Source organism: Protopterus annectens, chromosome 14.part0, assembly GCF_019279795.1.
Source record: "Protopterus annectens isolate FY-2018-M chromosome 14.part0, PAN1.0, whole genome shotgun sequence".
In the NCBI taxonomy this organism is placed as follows: Eukaryota; Metazoa; Chordata; order Ceratodontiformes; family Protopteridae; genus Protopterus; species Protopterus annectens.
In genome coordinates, this window is record NC_056748.1 from 422,133,551 (window position 1) to 422,151,459 (window position 17,909).

A 17,909-nucleotide genomic window follows, 5' to 3' on the forward strand; every position below is an offset into this window, starting at 1 on the left:
GGGGTCTAAACATGAAACTGCACTCATTGCAAGCATTCTTAACCCTGGAAGAAGCTGACATTTGTGCAGTCACAGAAACCTGTTTCAAAGCTGTGACGAGCACCCCAGCCATACCAGACTACTCATCCTATCATTCATTCAGACCCCAAGCCGTGGGGAGCAAAACAAAAGGAGTTGGAGTTGCAATATATATATATAAAAGACACACACCTCTAGGGTGATCAAGCTGTATGATGCACAGGAAATACTCCAGGTGCAGTTTACAATTGACAAGGCCCCTATTCAAATCATAGCTAACCACAGGCTTCCAACTCTGACTCAAGATGCCCACTCCACTTATCTGGACCTCTTCGAATCTTTCAAGATTCAACCCTTTACCCTGATCCTGAGCAACTTTAACTATCCAACCATAGATTGGAAGAGATACTCATGCCAAAACACAAATGCCCAGAGATTCCTTGATTTTGTCAATGCAAATGCCTTGGACCAGTTGATTGACACCCCCACAAGAGGTGAAAATATCTTGGACTTGGTATTAACCAAGATGAGTAACCACTGCAGCATCCCTACAGTGTCATCATCCCTGGTAAGATCTGACCACAAAGCAGTCACTTTCAAAGTCACCACCCCCCCCCCCCCCAGCTAGGGTCAAACAAAAAAACTTCTCCAATGTTGATTACAACCTCCTGAGGAAAGGTATAAACAGCTTCAAAGCATCCTCCCCCTCCACAGAAACTGCCACATATGTCCAAACTTACACACCAAAGTACTACATGAGCATTTATATAGCTGCATGGAATCAGGAATACTAGACAGGATGAAATTGTCCTCAAGGAAGAGTAAACCTGTCTGGTGGATATCTACAATAAATAAACTTTATAATAAAATGAAAAAAAATGCTGTTCAGGATCAAGAAAGAGCAGGTGTCTAATTGGAAGCAATCTCTCCTTAGCCTGAACAAGCAAATAAGAGCATTAGTGAAATCCACCAAAGCAAACATCAAGTCCAAACTGGCCACATCTACTAAAGACAATCATAAGGCTTTCTTCATATATGTCCGCAATCTCAATGGAAGCACCCAATCTGCCCTGAACTGGTGGTCAAGGACACCACACAGGTTCATAGGTAGGTACTAGGCTATCAGCCCTAGGACCTACGTAAGCTTAGCCAACAAGGTTCTCTAACGCCACCCAAGAAAGTTAATTTCCTGTGCCCCTGTTGAGCAGAGCCACAGAAGTGATCCCTGGGGTGTGTTTCCTATTTCCCATCCACTCATCAAGATTTTTCTTGAAGAGTGCTAATAAGGAACTTTGCTTGACATAGATGGGTAGCTTGCTCCAGAGTATAGGAAATCTCTGGGACAGGAATCTATCCCTCCAGCATGTCCTGTTGTGGTGACAAGGTTTAGGTCCCTGGAGCATGTAGCTCAGAGGGATTGGGATTTCTTTAGGTGTAGCATGTCCAACAGCTCTGGGTTTGACATAGTTTTATATGTTAGGCAGAGATCTCCTTGGAGTAGGAGATATGCTACAGAGTAAAGCTGGAGTTTTTTGAGACGGTCATTGTAGGGCATCTGTTTGAGCCCAGTAATACTCTTTGTGAGGTACTTCTGTGACGTTTCCAGCTGCTGCAGATGTCTTGTGAGGTACATTCCAAAAGGGGCGTTTTACTCTATAATGGGTCTAATGAGTGCCGAGTAGAGGGGAACAATGACCTCATTTTCCTGGATGAGAACCCTTTTGTGATGAGGTGTGCCACATAGAAGGATTTCCTGACTACTGTGGCGATGTGATTATCAAAGGAGAGACTACTGTCCACCTGGGTCCCAATGTCTCTTATCACACATTCAGCATTAAGTAGACTGCCATTTATGTGGTAGTTCATGGGTACAGAGTTTTTACCAAAGGGTTGACAATGCACTTGTTGGCATTGAGCTTGAGGCCATGCTTCTGACACCAGGCATCTGTCTCAGTGAGACAAACCCTGTAGATATAGCCAAACTGCTGGCAGACAAGTTCAGTGAAAACTTCACTCCTCTGTCCCCCCCCATCAGTAAAACAGGACATCCCCAGTACCTGCCCCCCTCCCTTTATCTCTAGGGAGTAAGTCATCACTGCCCTCTCAAAGGCAGAAAATACAGCCTCCATGGGACCAGATAACATCCCAGGCTGCATCCTACATGAACTCAGGCATGAACTTGCAGCACCATTAGGGACACTATTCAACCAAAGCCTGAGTACCGGCTTCATCCCAGCTGAGTGGAGGACAGCTACTGTCATCCCTTTGCACAAAGATGGAGCATCCCCCAATCCAGGAAATTATAGCCCCATCAGCCTAACTAGCCTGATCTGCAAGGAGTTGGATTATCATGGACCTCATTAACAAGGACATTGGCATCCACTAGACACTTGATTCCACACAGTTTGGTTTTGTCAAGGGGAGGTCATGCCTGTTAAATTTGGTCGACTTCTTTGAGACAGTCACCGAGCGACAGACGAGGCGAAGATTGTGCACACCATCTACCTTGACCTGGCCAAGGCCTTCGATACTATTCCCCACTCAGGTATAATAGATAAACTCTCTCAATTAGGCATCAATCCATATGTTACCCAATGGGTACCAAACTTGCTCACTGATAGAACTCACCTAGTCGAAATAGGGGAAGCCACCTCAAGTAGTAGACCCGTAACAAGCAGTGTACCCCAGGGATCAATCTTGGGGCCTCTGCTGTTGGGGTATACTTCTCAGAGGTGCAGGCCAAATCTAGTGGCCTATGGATGACCAAGTTTGCAGATGACTGCAAGCTGGATGCTGTCATCAATTCCCCTAGTGATGTGAACATTCTCCAAGAGGGTCTCACCCAAACAAATGACTGGTGCCAGAAACATGAACTCAAATTGAATGCCAAAAAATGAATCATCATCCCTTTTGAGGAGAATGACATCCCCACAAATTATCACAATGATAATAAGGCACTAAGCACGCAGTCAATCTTGAGGAACTTGGGAAGCCAGGTTGATAGCAAACTGTCTTTTGAACACCATATTGCCTCCATTGTATGGAAAGCTTTGCACATGGCCCACTTTATTAGTAAGGGTATCTCATCAAGGGACAAGGTGGTCATAACATCCCTGTATTCTTCCCTTTTAAGACCAATTATTAAATACAATGCCCCTTTCATCATGTACCCCACAAAGCACATGTAGCACCTGGAGAGACCACAGAGATTCCTCACCTGGAGAATCCAGGGCCTCAAACTTCTACCCTACCCAGATAGTCTAAAAGCCCTGTTCCTCTAATCAGTCTCCTATAGACTCCTCAGAGGTGACCTGTGTCTGGCATACAAAGCAATCTCAGAGATGGGACTGCTGCATATCCGCAAGTCAAGCTGCACTTGAGTAACCCATACGCGAGACCTCAACCTGGTCTGCGACATTGATAGGACTTGTTGGTGGGACAGATTTGTGTCCCAGAGACTCCCTCTTTTGTGGAATAGACTCTCTCTCCACATAAAGCAGAGTACCTCATTAAACCTTTTTAAGCGCAACCAGGATAACTGGATGGGGAACAGAAAATATGGGATTCCACCTATGTCCCTGCTGGATAGTGGCATAGGGTGCTGACTTGTTGGAACATGGGCTAATTTCTTAGCTAGGCTTGTAAGGGTCTCAGGGCCAATAACCTAGTAACTTCCTATGATCTTTGACACTATTGTGAAAGCGGTTGCTCCCCAATAAAGTTACGTATCTGAGATCAATATTCCTCCCAGATATCCAGATAGTACCAGTTCTTCCCAAGCCACTGGAGGATGACCTCCCACCAGTTTAAGGTTTTAGATAGTTTTATAATCTGCTGTGGAGGGAAGGCAGAGTATACATCTCCTATAACAATAGGGGTAGGAGAAACCAATTTATTGTCTTGGCCTTCTGATGTTGGTCCAAGGGAAGTAATTTCCAATTCTGGAAATGTGCTACTACTTTATATGCTGAATTTACTGGTAGATAAGAGTGAATGACTGCTGCCATGTATCTGCGATCAATAATCCTAAATGTTTTAGTTTATTGTTCTCAAGGGATAGTTAAATATCATTTCCTGCTGAAAGTTTAAGTTGAGAGTAACTGCTTTAGTTTTCTGCATGTTGGTAGTATAGCCTACAAAACAGCCACATTTTTTAATTATATGAATAGGAGATGTTAGATCTTTTACTGGGTCAGAGAGTGTGAGTAGGATATCACCTGCTAAAAGAGATTATTAGTTAGTGAGGGTCCCAATTATAGCCTTATGTAGGAGACATTCGGCTAATGCCTCCAGGTAAAGTGCAAAGAGCAGAGGAGACCTAGAACAACCTTATCTGATGACCCTTGTGATCTCAAAGGGGAGGATAATCCTGCATAACTCTTAATTACTGCTGTTGAACCTGAATAGAGGCTCTGCATGAGGTTAATAAATGTGTCAGGGAAGCCCATTCTTTTCAAAACACTATATAGAAAAGACCACTATAACCTATCAAATACCTTCTTTGCATCTAAACCTAGCAATGAGTGGCTTACCTGTTTCCTGTGAGTCATCCAAAATACAAATAGTATGTACGTAATATATTTTGATATGTTTGATGCCCCTCTATACAGCCACATTAATCTATGTGAATTAAGGTCCATAGGAATGTTGTCGGTTCCTTGGCAAAAAGGGTCATGAAAATCAAGTAGTAATAGAGACTGGATGGTAGGATTTGGATAACACCAGATTCTTACCCTCTTTTAGCATAGGAATAATAACTGCTTGCTTCCAAGACTAAGGGGAGTCTCCCTGTCTCTGAATCTGTGTCACTATGTTCAAGGTAGTCCCATTTAGAAAAACATATTTTTCTTCAGGGATCTGGGACTCATGAGCTTGACTGATATAAAATTGTGGTTAGTAAGCTAATAAAGTTTTCAGTATTCCCTCTACGGTGAGCTGCCACTGCTTTTGCAACATTTCCCAGAGTTTTGTTATCATTCTTGTTGCAGCCTGTTGTGTAAGCTTAAGCACAAATGCCCTAAGAGCTTTAGGAGTATCTGCAAAAGTGATATGTTTAATGGCTAATTTATAGAATGTTTTTGGTCCGTCTTATTTTACAATTCTGCTTTATTTTTTTCTGAGTCTGGCTGATTCAGCTTCATTTCTGTGCCTCTGACTTAGCTGTAATATGTCCCCAGTAGGTCTTTGTACCATTTGGTTGCTTTTGCCCTAGCTTCTTCTTGTATGGTCCATTTGATTTTCTTTTGAACTCATCCCACCCTTCAGCAGTTACCTCTTGCATGTTGGATAAAATTATTTTCATTGCCTCAGTTAAGCACTTAATGTAGGAAGTAGCAATTATGTTGGGAGCCTGCAAGGTTTTGGAAGATTTTTCTCAGTCTCCAAGGTCAAGTGGGCCTGGACTGGGGCATGAACTGATAGGGAGATTGGGTGAGTTATCACATCTTTGATAAAATATTTCTTTTCCTTGGAGATGTATCTATAGCTAATATATCTGTCTATATATTTTTTATTCTATCAGTGTGTGTCCATTGCTTTTATTTTGGTGAATAGTAAGTAAACCTTTGACCAGTAGTGATGCACTACCCATGTCCCTAACATCCACCCAGTGATGCCAAGTAGATTTTGAGAAGTCTAGCTTGATGTGTAATGTGTTTTCTGTGGTGCCCAACCAAGACATCTATCACAGATATGCGGTATTCCAGTCACCCATTATTATAGTGGTTCCTTCTACAAATGCAGTTATGTGATTGAGAATATGCTTAATTTCAGTGTGCCTGTGTCCTAGTGTAAGCATATTGTAGTTGTGGTGAAAATTTCATGTCCCTGTCTAACTTTTATTGACATAAAATGACCCTTAATAACTGAGATTTGGCTTATGATGTCCATCATGGTGTATCTGTGCATTAGGATTATAACTCCCCTTCTTTGTGCTTGGGGTAGGAAGAAAATCAGCTAAGTAATAATCCCCCTTTTGCAGTTTTTTATGTTCCCTTTCATCTAGGTGAGTCTCCAGAAGGGCTATTATGTCTGGTTGTAGTTTACAAATATAAAAGAAAATCCTGCATCTCTTCACAAGATCATTCATGCCATTAACATTCCATTAAGAAGAGACCAGGATTTACTATAGTGGCAAGTCATGTAGCCTTACTAAATAAAACCCATATGTTGTGCAAATTGCTTGCTTTACTTAACTTATTGCCCTGGCTTCCCAATTGTATCAAGAATAGTGAAATTCTTAAATACATTCCTCTCTTCTTAATATTAACTAGCTCAAACTGCTTTCTAGATAAATGTAGAAACAGACAAACAGAATCATATAAACTATGTAAAACTTTATCTTACAAAGGTAACTTCCGTAGGAGTGAGTCATGCTCCATTAGGCTGCCAAGATGGACATTGTTTTTCAGCTAAAATAGCGAATAGGTGTAACAAAAATGCAAAAGAACAGCAATGGTAGCTTGAAATGCCCACCTCCCTGCAATTGCTATCTCATAATCAAGTTCTAAGCACCTCAAAAAGTGGAGCATATTTTTAAACATTATTTTTAACATATAGTGTATAAGACCCACCATATAATCATTGGATTACTTCATACACTTCAACCAGAACCTTCTAATGGCTTATTGGCTGAGCTCTCTAGATTATCTGAACAATGAATTGCTAAATGTTGCCCAAAGTTATATTTAATGCCCAAAGAAATGATGCACCTTCTTTAAAAGTAATCTGGTTAGAGCTCTCCAGGATTACATTAGAATTCTAGCTTTGTCACTTAAGGCAGCTTGCTTATGATGGAATGATGGAAACAGATTCTGTATTCCCAAGGGTGAACTATAGGTCCTGCAAGGTGAGGTAATGTCTGCCCCAGCAATTCTATCAGTGGCCCATCATGGGTTGCTCTTATGTTGATCCTGTGAGGCTGGTGTTAGATTCAATATAACTTCTCTAGCACTTTGAGGGTCTTGGTAAGTTTTAGGCTCATTTGCTAGAACCAAAGTTTAAAACTTATCCTCTGGAACTTGCATAGTTTCATCACTGGGAGATATGAAGTTCGCAATAATCTGTTCAGAGCTAAGAAATCCTGTTCAACAAAGATTCTTTCATCTGCCCATGTTAATTTGCTGTTTGGTTGACACAGTTTGGTAACAATTTGTTTTTTTTTTTTTAAGTATAAGTTTCAAATCCCACTTTGATATGCTTTGATGGCACTGAAGCGAAGCTCATAGGGTTCCATGGTGAGCTATGTATCCTTTCTATTTATATCTGAGCTTCCTCCATACCAATACATGCACCCAACATGTATTGACAAAGCTATGGCAATCTCTAAACCTCAGTCTATTAACCTCATCTCAAGATATTCCTGTCTCACTTCCAGTCGAATGATACGCTCGTGTGTTTCATCTCCCCGTGATTGAATGGCATCTGATTGAGTGTTTAGTGTTGCTGTTATTTGCTGAAAACTTTCGCCAGTTCAAGCAGCATTTCACACTGATATCATTTAAAGGCTTTATGGATGGAAAGACAGGTTGAGTTTCACAGGCTGTCACTTAAAACAATGTGACTGGCCAGGTTCATAGGTAGGTACTAGGCTAACTGCCCAAGGGCCATTTATAAGCCTAGCCAGAATGTGTTGGCTTTCGTCTCCCTTTTAGATTAGTTTCCTGAGCCTCTGGCCAGCAGGGCCACTGAAGTGATCCCAGGGGTAAATTGACGATTTTCCATCCACTCGTCAAGATTTTTCTTGAAGAGAGTCAGTGAGCGGCTTTGCCTAAAATAGATTGGGATTCTATTCCAGAGTGAGGGAAGTCTCTGGGACAGGAATCTATCCCTCCAGCATGTCCTATTTATTGTTGTGCTGAGGTTTAAATCTCTAAAGCGTGTGGCTCTAGGAGATTTGGTTTTCTTGAGATGGAGCATGTCCATTAATTCTTGGTTAGACATGGCCTTGTACGTCAGCAGAGATCACCTCTGAGTAGGCAGTAAGCAACCGAGTAGAGCTGGAGTTTCTTTAGTCGAGCTGCATAGGGCATCTGTTTGAGGCCCACGATCCTCTTGGTGAGGTACTTCTGTTGTCTTTCTAGCTGTTGCAGGTGTCGAGTAAGGTACATTCCAAATGGGGCATTGTACTCTTATGGGCCCGATGAGTGATGAGTAGGCACAATAACCTCACTTGATCTAGATGTGAACCCTTTTGTGATTAGGTGGGCTACATAGAAGGATTTTCTAACCACTTTGGCAATGTGATTATCAAAGGAGAGGTTGCTATCTACTTGGGTCCCCAGATCCCTAATTACATCTTCTGTACTTAGTGGATTACCACCTATGTAGTAGTTCTTGGGCACTTTGTTTTTTCCCAAAGGGGATGATTATGCACTTTTTGGCATTTAGCTTGAGGCCATGGTTCCGACACCAGGTATTCATCTCCGTGAGACCCTTCTGGAGGATGTCTGTGTCAGCCGGAGAGTCGATTATGGCCCCCAGTTTGCAATCATTTGGGAACTTGGTCAGCCATAGTCCTCCCGTGCATGCCTGTACCTCAGAGAAGTATATACCGAACAGGAGGGGTCCCAGGACTGAGCCCTGTGGGATGCCACTTGTAACCAGTTTAGAGTTGGACATGGCACCCACAACTCTGACCATGTGAGTTCTGTCCATGAGCCAGCTGGCAACCCATCTTATGACATAGGAGTTAATGTTCAAACTGGTAAGCTTATCTATAATGCTAGAGTGGGGAATGGTGTCGAAGGCCTTTACGAAGTCCAGGTAGGCTGTGTGGACTACCTTTCCCTCATCTATGACCTTGGTAACTGTTTCAAAAAAGTCAACTAGATTTAGGAGGCAAGATCTGCCTTTAACAAAGCTGAATTAGGTAGGGTCCAGTGTCTGGAGGTTCCCAATGTCTCTGTTAATGAGTTCCATGATGATGCGCACCATAGCTTTGCAGACCAGGCTAGTCAGTCTTATAGGACGATAGTTCCCAGGATCCGTTGTGGCGCCACCTTTGTGGAGTGGGATAACTGTTGCTGTACGCCATTCTTTGGGTACATAGCCTGTGGTAAGGCTTTGTTTGAACAGTGAATTTAGGTGAGGGGTTAGTTCATTTTGGAACTCGTGTAAGACGCAGCCTGGTATACCATCCGGTTCCATTGATGCTGTGTTTTTGCCTTTGGAAAGGATTGTTTTCACCTGTGTGTCTGTGATGTCTGGGGCTCTACATTCTTCTGGGATGGACATGGGCCGTTTTGGGGGTGGGGGGGGTAAAGTTTGCACTGAACCTGTCAGCCAGGATGTTGGCCATGTCAGTTGGTTCAGTGTATTTTTTGCCATTTTTGCACTAGCTCAGAGCAGATCTGAGAGTTGCCACCTAGATTCATGACATAGCTAAAGAAGGCTTTGTGATTATCTTTAGAGTCTTTGGCAATTTTTCTTTTGAAGCTGGCCTTGGATGATTTTATGAGGGATCGTAGTTTCTTGCTAATACTGATCAGGGATGCCTTCCCTTTTTGGGATTTTGCTCTGTCATGTAATAGTTTCCTCCTTCTGTTGTATAGCTTATTTATGGCCGGGGTCCACCAGACTGGTTTCCTCTTTTTGGAGGAGTGAGTCTTGATTTTATTTGGGATGACCATACCTCTCAGCCTCTTAGCAGAAAAGTCTGGACAAAGTCTAAAATATTTGAGGGGGACAAAGGTCTAATATATTTTAAATATTGCTCTTTTAAATGTATAAAGTTGCAAGAATAAAAGGATCAGTGTTAGCTTGCATCGTCTGAAGGATATGAAGTCTAAAACCAAAATACACTTTATTTAGTGACTTCAATCCTCAGTGATTTGCCAGAAAACTACAAATGTTATGAGGAATGGACTAAAATTATAAGGCAAAAATCTGGACAGCTGAGAGGTATGGTAATGACTGTTGATATCTTTCTGGGCATTGAGCTTCCCTCTTATGAGAGGTTTCAGTCTAGTAATGAGCATAATTATATGTCAAGTTCAAGTTTGTGTTTGCATTACCATTCTTCCAAGGAGACTTGCCTCATTCTGCATTATTGAAATCATGCCCCACTAAAAGCTTCAAAACAGTTTTCTTAAAGGAAATTTGGTAGCTTTATAAAATCCAACACAGTATTTCACTCAGCATTTATTTGTGCAGTCAGAGATTACTGATGAGTTGGAGCAACTTGTTAAATTTTAATCTGAAACACTGAGCACTACTGAGGAGCTCCTATCAAGTGATGCTACTCATGTGAATGCAAGTTCATGTCCTCCATCCACTCTGATGCTTTTACATCAGACATAAAGCTCTCTGCTCCCATATCTTTCAGTGTATGTTGAGGAGTCTGTAGGGGATAAAATACTAAAGTGTCAACATATATGCCCATTTTTCATAAATTTATGGAAATTAGATGGAATGAAGGTGTTGGTTTTCTGTAATTCAGGTCCCATAATAAGGAGTAATCTGTCATCTGTGATGTTTTGACTTCTTCCTTTAATGAGGGGCTTGGAATTATAGTAGCATTATTTGACATTCAATTTACTACTACTTCGTTGTTCTTGAGGCCCTGTTTTTTTTCTAAACGCAAGACTTAAACTTAACCCAATGTTTATCTATTCGGAAGCCCTCATAGGAATGTTCTTTAAATCCTGAACTGTACTTTTCTAAATTTTGTTTGATTTTCTGAGTTTTCATTAATGGGCCATGTCTGCATGACTGAAGATAAGGTGACTGAGAGTTATTTTAGGAATAATGCACCACAGTCTGATAATAAGGAACGGTTAGCGTCACATGTATGTTGTTTAACACCCACCAGCCAAGTCTGCTCAAGGCCTTGTTTAAGTGATCTCCTGACTGTATAATGAAACCTGATAACCTTGCTGGTTCCATCAAATGATTTCAAAAAAGAATACCCTGGGTGAACTGGGGGGCAAGTTCCCCGCTGATGTGGGTCCTTTTCCATGGCCTATCACCCTTCATCATGCATCAGACTACATAAATCTTGTCCTCCACCCATGTTTTAGTTTTATCTCCTACAAAAAAGCAAAGTTGTCACACAGTTGATCGTGTTTGTAAAGTAGTTCTACATTTAATGAGAACATTGCTGCACTTTATCTTCCATGTAATAAATCTACACATCAATGGATGAACAGGGTTTACTTGACATCAAGCAGCTACTCATGCAATAGTCTTTCTCGAATAAAGTAGAGTTTTATGCAAGACAACCCCTGTGTAATTACACAGTGTTGGCAAAATAAAAAGAAATTAAACGTGTAAAAACTGAAGCTTAACTTGCCCACATCCAATGATGCAAATTATTACCAGTAGCCACTTGCATCACAAACTGTTTAAATTCCTGCACTAATATACTGTTACCTTACTGTAGTGTAAATATTCACACCCTTAAATATCAGAGGCAGAAGCTTGATTCAGAGTACAGCTGCATACGTTATAAATAATAAAGTTTACAGTGTAATCAATATCCATATGACTATAATAAATAGGCTGCACTAAAGAGAAAGATACATTTTCTGTTCAAACATTATACTTCTCTTGAAAAATGCACTCATTGCTAGCAGGGTCAACTATCAAAATCAGTGGGTTTCCAATGATCATAGGCAGAATGGATGGTGGATTTCATGGAACTCAATATACTATGAGAAGGAGATCTGAGAAGTAAAACATTTCTATGTTCAGACAGTGAAGTATATCAAATGTTCATACGCAGTTGTTTAATTAAATCATGGCAGTAATGAGTCAAAAAATATTTTAAGTTGTCTGTTCCTTGAATGTACTGTCATAAGGTAATTCCCAGCTTTAAAGAATGTTAAAAAATAAGTATGTCAAACTAAATAAGCTGTTGTATTAGGTGGTTTGTTGTACAATGGTCCTAGCTGTACTGTAAAGTGCAGTCATTCATGTTTCTACCCAAGTAGTGTAAAGAATGTTTCACATCCAGCTCATGTATATTTAGTTAATAAAAAAAAGACATGCAAGCTGAGTATTTATAATAGGGACTGTTACGGAATAACTAAGAAAAGAAGGGGTAAAAGGAGGAGAGGAAAAATGTCACCCTAGCTTACAAGGACTTCTTACCCTAGCATTTATAGACTGACCCTTAGCGACTTCTCCAGCTGTACAAATGGCACCTGGATGTTCAGTGGATTCAGCTGTTCTGTGAAGGGTTGGGATTTTTAGATATGTGTACTTCCACTGCAAATAAGCATTAATCTCTCTCTCTCATCTTTCAGCCAGTCCTAGCTTTTAGTCTGATCAGTGAATGAGCTTCGACCTAGATGACTATCTTTGTAGAGTTTTGAAATTAGCAGAGGTGATGTTATTACTGGCCTAATTCATGGCAGGGACTCAATGGTTTGTTCTGTTACTTTCTTAACAATTCATATCCTTTCTACTACATGTTGACTCAGTGTATCCAGGTCCTGCAAACATAAAATGCTGTGGTATAGACTGGAAGGTAGCTAAAGAGGTCAGGAGCTTATCAGGAATTTAGAAAACAAGCTATTTTCCCTTTGAATTAAATTTCAGAGAGAGAAAAAGTCAGTGATCATTTTATTATTTTTCTAAAATACACAATATACAGTGTGTTCCACTTCAAATGCAGGGAAGTTACAATAGTATTGACCTAGTCTAACGACAACCCTGCTTCTGTTATTTAAGCTGGCAATGTTTGTGCTTTTTTAAAGCAAATTTAATACACTTAATTGCAGTTGTTTCCATTTAATGGCTCTCCTTTAAGGTGCAATTTGCTATATTCCTTCAACCTGTGCAACAAAACAATCACCCTCGGAGAAAGAAAGCTACTCAGACATAACCATGGCTTCATTTACTCCACGATCCTCAGGATGCTGTTATCCCTAGTAATGCTGTAATTTTCTTTCTGATTTTAACTTCCAGCGGATAAGCTTTTATGCTGCACTGAGAATACTGTGTTAGTACACAACTCCATTAGGAAAAAGTGAACATTAGTATTATTTAGGCAAACATTAATTTCTCTGTTTCTTACCTTCTGTTCACAAGTCATAGTTTAGATACATGTAGCTGCAGTATTCTGAAACAGAATGTATAAAATGTAAGAGATCGGTTATGATTCTAATATTTTCTCCTTTGATGATTACCATTCTATCATGCTGTGCCATGCCACACAGCTGTCAACCTACTATCTATATATACATTTGTGTGTATATATATATATATATATATATATATATATATATATATATATATATATGTATGTATATGTATAGAAACACACACACACACACACATACATATATGGATCTACTTCACTTACCCGAAAAAACACATCGCCAACATTTACTTCACTGAGATGAATACACCGACAAACCAGAAGGCCAGCATCAGTAACACTGACATTCTGACCTGAGGTAAGTAACCGCTTGGCCATCCCAAAAAAAAAAACAAAACTAAACCCACCCATGTGAGGGGGACTTTGCCCCACCCCCACACCCCTAACTAAATATACTGACTCTGAGATCGCACTACCACAGGGGTAAGGGGCAATGTTCAACAGGATGGCCAAGCAATTACTTACTTGGGTCAGAATGTCAGTGCTCCAGATGTTGGCCTTCTGGTTTGTTGATGTATTCATCTCGGTGAAGTGAATGTCGGTGATGTGGTTTTTCAGATAAGTAACGCAGACCCGTATAGGTATATACATAAACACATGCATGTGTGTGTGTATATATGATCTATATAGCTATATCTATATGTGTTTGCATGTACAAATAGATATGTATATGTATGTATATATTTAAAGACATTTATGCATTTTGTGTGTGTGTGTGTGTGTGTGTGTGTGTGTGTATATTTTATATATATATATATATATATATATATATATATATATATATATATATATATATATATATATGTATCGGGGGTACTGAATATGGACAAGTCCCTCTTTTGTCGACATCTGTTTAGTTGACAAAATTTAGTCTAATACTCACATGCTGGACAGTTGTGTAAGATTGACAATACCCAGGTAGGGGAATGTTCCCTTTCTCAGAGACAGTGCGATTTCAGAGCTAGTATATATAGCCAGGAGATGTAGGGGGTACAGGGGGCTTGCCCCCTGCAAAAAAAAAAAAAAAAAAAAACAAACAAATGCTATTTTACTTTGTTTTTAACTGTGTTTTGTATGTGCCAAAGTTTTTGCTCAGCTCATGCGTAGTAGTAAGATGACTTTTGCAGAGCTGACCTTTTGTGGTTGATCTTGTGAATGTTGATATTCTGGCCATTCATTGTTTTTCAGTAGACCCACATATCGATAGATATAGACATACACAATCACTTTTTCTGATCATCTGAGTCTGCCTACAATTGCTGCTTTCGCTCCTTAAACCAATAAAAGGCAGTTAAAAATGAAGCAGCCAATTATGGAGAAGATATACCTTAAAAACTGTATAGTTTCACCAACCCTCTGACTTACTTCAGGTGTCTGCTATACAAGTTGTCCCTAACTGTTATTCAGGGGCATCTGTGTTTGCCTTTCTTCCAGTACTCAGTAGTGTTGTTGGTTTCTTTTGTATCAGATAAAGATAGCTGTATTCTTGTATGTAGTTCTTAAAGGAGTAATTGTTTCTTAAAAGACCGCGAGCATTAAAATGCACATTTCCTTGATAAGTCTTGCTTTAAATGATAATGAAAGTGGAGTATTACTGGTGCAAGCAGCATTCAGTTCATGTTTAAAATGGTTCACTACCCTAGTGCTTCCCAGTTTTTCATTGAAACCCATTGAAGTTAGTTTGTAAATCTATTTATTCCAGGCTTATGTGAAGTTGTATAAATACCTGTTACTTCATGCTGGAATTACAAAGTTTGAAGCAATTAGATTTTTTTTTTGTTTACGAAGCACATCACTGTTTTATGTTTTTGAGAAATCTGTTTGGTAATGATAACACCATTATGTAACTTTAATTTCACTAAGCTGTACAGGTACCAGCAAAAGCAGTGGACTTCTGGACCTGGTGCATGGTTTACTTAATGATCTAAGCATGCAAAATGTTTTCTTCTTATAGACTAAGCTCCTGTAATCATAAAGAAACATTAAAATGTAAGTAACCAGTATTTAAGTACAATTCTTAATTTGTGTATCTGGTAAAAAAAGGACAAATATGTTCATTTGCCTTTAAGATCTGTTTTGAGTTCTCTGTGCTGATGTTAAGCTAAAGCAGCAACATTAAAATTAATCACATTTTGTACATATTTTGTATGCTAACTGTATCCCATTAAGTCAGAATGACAGTCATAAAGTTCTCCTTTGATATTCAACATCCTTTTTTTAAGAAATGGCAGGTACTATGATTCACATTTAAATCTGTTTTTACTAGTAATGAAGTTGTAAATGTTGAAAAATGCTACATGTCTTTCACAGCCTATTCATTAAAGATATGACTTGAAAACACAGTTACCATGGAAATGGGTTTCTGAATTCAGGGTACATAATAAGAATTTAATATTTATACTGGTCTTCAGATAACTGATGGCTATTTTTGAAGGCAGTGAACTTTTATTCAGCTGCACAAATGCAAGTAAGTAAAAAGCTTTTGTAATTTTCTGCAGTGTATATAAATGTTGATGGTGAGTTGTGATCAATCTTCTGCAGAAAGTATTTTGAAATAAAGAGAACTTGTAAACATATTTAGAACAGTACAGCATTTGCAGGGTTGTAATAATGAGATAAAACCTTGAATAAAACTGAAAAATGAATGTTAATATACATAACGTTAGTACAGTATACCGTACATTATTCTAAAGCTTTACATTTCAGTAAACACTGATTTTCTTAAGTTCACATTATTATTTTCTAGTTACTAGTTTTGCGGGATGACATTTTGTCCAATGGTTTGCTCAATTCTTTGTTCTTTAATTTCTGCAAAACTTTACATTTAAAGCATATTACAGACACATAGAAGGGCACAAGTATACATACAGATCCCAATCTAGATTTACCTCCATTTCTTTTCAGATATTGACAGATAGCATTGTGATTCAAATAATCATAATTAAAACCAGTACTTTAATTATAATTGGCACAACTCATCACTAAGGGCTTTTCATCCAGAAAAAAGGAGGTCATTGTCCTTCTGTACTCATCTCTCATTAGACCCATTATAGAGTACAAGGCCCCGTTTGGTGTGTACCTCACAAGACATCTGCAACAGCTGGAAAGGCCACAGAAATACCTCACTAAAAGAATCACAGGCCTAAAGCAGATGCCCTATGCTGACCATCTAAAAAAACTCCAGCTATACTCTGTGGCATATCATCTACTCAGAGGCGATCTCTGCTTAACATACAAGGTCAAACCCTGAGCTGTTAGACATGCTCCACTTAAAGAAATCACAATCCTTCAGAGCCACACACTCCGGGGATCTAAACCTTGTCATCACAATAAACAAAACATGCTGGAGGGCTAGATTCCTGACCCAGAGACTCCCCATAATCTGGAATAGACTGCCCATACATGTCAAGCAGTGCGCCTCCTTGGCCCTCTTCAAAAGGAACCTTGACGATTGGATGGGAGAGAGGAGATTCATCCCGGGGATCATGTCAGTCGCCCTGATAGACAGGGGTCCTGGGAAGTAAATATTGTGGGGAAATATATCCAGGGAATTGTTATGGCTAGGCTTGTGTAGGCCCTAGGGCTGATAGCCTAGTACCAACCTATGAATTTATATATACTTGGAATAAACACTTAGTTGTATAATACTTTACCACAGAATATTAACTGCAGTATTGTAGCGATACAATGTTTTAGTATTTGTAAAACAGTGTGAAATGGTTAATTTATTGGAGGTATACTAACTAGATGAGTAGAGGTCATGCACTGCCATCTGTGCCTAATGAGCTGTGAAAAGGAAGGTTCTCTGATTACTGATACTGGAATGGGCCTATGATGTGAGCTTAAATTCATCAAAAGAAGCACCATCAGACTTCTTGTTATTCTTTTATTCATTCATTCATTCTATGACTACTGGCTTAATCCATTTCAGGGTCATGGGAGATACAGAGCATATGTCAGCATCCCATATTGGATACACACACACGTTCATATCTTTGGGGACTTAAGAAGCTTGTCAGTTCACCTACAGCATATATTTGGGTGGGATATGGGAAAGAAATAGAGCACCAAGCAAAACCCTATTTAGACTTGGAGGTGGCATACATGCTCCACATAGTTGCATCCTATAGGAGAGCTAAACTGGGGTACCAAGTGCTGTGAGGCAGTAACTCTATCCATTATGTTATTGTACCCACTGCATAATCGGAGAATTTTTCCAAAATCTTATTTTTTCTCTTGGATTTTTGTGCACACAACATATTTAACCCACAAACAAAAACTGAAAAACAAAATATAATTATTAGAATGACCAGATTATTATGAAAATAGTTACTAATGGCCCACAGTTCCAGGGGTCTATAGCCGATTTAGGAGTAGGGCATCACAGCCATGATTGCTTTGCACAGGGGCACTGAGGGTCATTTACGTACTTATTTTAGTTTTAAGTAAAGAAATATCATGTTTCTTTACTTGCAAAATAAAATAAATAAATATAAGGCCTATGGCACCCATATGCATCACCGCAACAGCAGAGGCACCCCATGAGAAAGATCAGATCACTCGACCAGTCATTTCCATCACTTTCTGTTCCTCACCAGTCCACAAATTATAGAATGGTGGGGAGCAGCAAGTCTATAAATATTAAATTTGAAAGGGGTGATCATGGTTCAAATAAATGGCACAGCTCAGTCTTCTTCTTTCAGCTTTTTTCTGGTTAGGGCTCACCACAGTGGATCACTTGTCTGCTCATGATTGGCAGTTGAGTTTTACGATGCTGAGTTGCACCCAG